The 3,343-nt window shown below is 32.0% G+C and overlaps 1 long non-coding RNA gene across 1 annotated transcript; it reads right to left on the reverse strand.

Annotated features, from left to right (window-relative positions):
- Positions 1–264: 264 nt before the first annotated feature.
- LOC127839442 (uncharacterized) lies at positions 265–3,043 on the reverse strand. The gene is made up of 4 exons (XR_008030351.1): positions 2,975–3,043; positions 1,771–1,851; positions 1,219–1,352; positions 265–656 (listed from the first exon to the last, which is right to left on the reverse strand). It is a non-coding gene; the product is annotated as an uncharacterized LOC127839442 (long non-coding RNA).
- Between the last annotated feature and the right edge of the window lie 300 nt (positions 3,044–3,343).

Below are 3,343 nucleotides of genomic sequence, written 5' to 3' on the forward strand. Positions count from 1 at the left end.
TTAATTGTATTCTTTTTTTACTGGAGCTTTTTAGATCCAGTGTTTACATGTATCAATATAAAAGCGTTTAATGAAAAACTTAAATATCTGCCAAAATTTAGGAAAAGTTCCCTTTAAAATAAATATTAATTCAAGCACTTGGTAATACCTAACACATAACTTTTTTTATTGGTCCTCAGAACATTGGCATTTTTTTCTTTCACAAACCTATAACCTTGAAGTAAATATTAGAAAAATTATGCATACACTATTATAAAACATGCAAACATCAGCTGTTGTAACTATTGTGTCTAGACGACCAGGAATACCAATCCTTCCAAATCAGCTATGACACAACTTTACGCCATTTGGCTGAGTAGTGTAGCTCTGCCTATTCAGAGAAGACTCAAGCCATCTATCACTTTATAACATTTATAACTATAAATTTTTAACATATTTTATGAAACAGTTTGATCAGCTGCTGCCTCTTATCACATGCTGCTCGATGTACTGGTGTGTTGTTCATAAAATCCGGTTCCATCACGTTTCCAACCAATTCCTCTATCAGTGGAACGTTTGAATCCAGACACAGGTTATGCAGGGGCATGTACACAGTTGATATTTCACAGCACTTATTGGACTTGAAAGGCCAACATCCACCAGTGGCATGCAGATATCTAAACAAATATCAAAAGTATTTCTTTAACATAGACATTTGTCTAAGTGACTAAAATGTCCTGATACCATTGACATTAATTTAATTTCAATATAAATTATATATAATTTATAGCCTATAAAACACTTTATTTGTGCCTGTATTCACTATTAATGCACAATATCATTTAAATGCACTAGTAAACAATATTTCATACATAGAGTCTGAGGATAAGCAAAATGAATTTTTAAGATTTTAAATAAAATGAATAAATCATCAGTTTATTTAAACAGACATTTTTTTATGAAACATCATATTCACACATGCAAACATGCAGTTATTATAAAAGTTAATTTACATATAAATTCTAAAATTTGATAATTAAAGTTGTACGTTATCAAGCTTTAGAAGTTACGTTTGATTTAAGACACTGTGAGGCACAAGAAAGAGATTGGCACTAATACTTCATTTAAATACTATGTGGTAAGTTGATCTCGCACTAATAAGACTTATATTTCACAACCTATATAATATGTTACCAATCTCGTGATTTTAACACTCCAAATGCCCTTTCTACTACCCACCCTCTACATAGATGGTCATTGTAGGCCTGTTCCGCAGCATGGGAGGGATGAGGTTAAGGGGTCATCAGGTTAGTCCTTAACGGATACCCACTATCTCCCAGCAAATGACCCTCATCATTGGTGCTCAGATATTGCTGTAAATTGAAATATTTTATTGGGCAGTTGCTTTGTCTTTGATAAAACAGCAGTCCACAGTTAATATTGTTAGATTAAGGTAGGAAAGCATCTCAATAAGTTTCACAAAACTAGCTTAAGTATTATCAAATCACTATATTTTAGTTACCTAGATGAAATAATGTAACTTAAGACAATATTTAAAGATAATACTGATAGCTGCATTGGCTAACACATAAAAGAACAAAAGCTTGATCACACAGTGCTAATGGTGCTTATTGTGGTAGTTAATGATTTTTGCGCATGTACATAACTTATTATTATTAGATGTCAAAGATGTTAAGCATTACGCTTATTTCAACCTTTTATGGTATTTATCTGCTTTTATACCAAATTTAATGATAAGGTAATGAATCATAATACTGTATTTACATTTACCTCATGCTGGCGTCAGCAACAGCCTGCACATTAATGGCATGGAATCCTCAGTAAACATCTCCCTTGGCAATATGCCAAAATCTATAAAAAATAAAAGTTATTCATTAACATGAAAGTGCTCATCATTTCATGTTCACATTACCAACACAAAAGGGAGGAATGCAGAAAAGGAGTAAATAAATAAAAAAGCCCCATCAATATGCACGAAATAAATTTTTTGGATGGGGGGTGCATATTTATAGCACTGCAGAATTGAATTCGACAAATAAATAAATTGTAATAAAATGAAAACAATATAGAAATATTTAAGGTAATTGTTCTGCAATTATTAAAGACATAAGGTACAATCTACTCACGCTTGATTGGTTATTCACAGCTTGGGTACTACTTACATGTACCCCTGGTATCATTAACCATACTTGCATGTACCTCGGGTAAGGTTAATATACTTAAACGTACCCGGTCCTTATTAGGCTGTACCCGAGTTGTATTCCTGCCCAAAATTCGATGTGGTACAGTGCACTACAGATAAATGTAAAGCCATATTGTTTATCTAAATTAAACTTACCTTTTGAAAAAACTGCATCAATATGCTTCTTGAGTATAAATTTCGATGATATAAAGATTATTTGAGAAAAATAAAAAGACATTAATGTGAACATAATTTAAAAAAATTAAGCCTACAATAACCCATTTAGCATTAAATTTCCGGCTATGTTAAAGTATATGAACTGTAACAGGGTTAGCTCTACATGTAAGTATACTTAAAGAGTACCCGGGGTACAGGTAAGTAGTATCAGAGCTGACAATGACCAATCGAACAACATTGTAATCAAATGAGAACAATATAGAAACAATAAAGGTGATTTTTCTACAATTATTAAATACATAATGATAAGGTACCATTACTCAGCATCTACTTAACTCACCAATACAATAAACTTGTTTAAAAATAGCAAACACAAACAATATCATGATGTCATATTCATTTTCATGATCACGATGTTATAATCAACAATTTCGAGGTAAAGTATTGTTCAATCATAACATTTAGAAGTAGAACAACTACAAGTTCAACATTAGCGGGTGGGGTAAATCAGTCTGCACTTAAAGTCATCGATAAGTACACGTCGACACAAAATAGAATGAGTTTAACATAAAGTCATTTGTAAAGAAACACAACAATAAATGCTTAAACTAATACCGGTAATCATCGAATGCTTTTATTAAGAAAAGATACAACAATTACTTATTCTTCAACCATTTTGCAAAATCCGAGTTGTCAAATGCTTAGTAAACAAAGGGCAACTACTCTAAAGTTTTTGGGTTAAATGCTACTTATTTGCTATTTGAAAATAAATACAATTTTATAATTATACTTGTTTAAATCAATGATTTCTTCGCCATATTTACATACCTAAGCGACGGAATGAAAGGGATGAGCTCGCCGGCAAGTTGGTGCTATGTCTTCCCCGATCAAAACTAACAATCGCTCTATTCCGCCCTTACTTAGACGATATATCGAAGCAATGTTCTCATCTCTTAGGTTTTCGAGAACAATTCTCTCCCTAAA

Source organism: Dreissena polymorpha, chromosome 7, assembly GCF_020536995.1.
Source record: "Dreissena polymorpha isolate Duluth1 chromosome 7, UMN_Dpol_1.0, whole genome shotgun sequence".
NCBI classification, from domain to species: Eukaryota; Metazoa; Mollusca; class Bivalvia; order Myida; family Dreissenidae; genus Dreissena; species Dreissena polymorpha.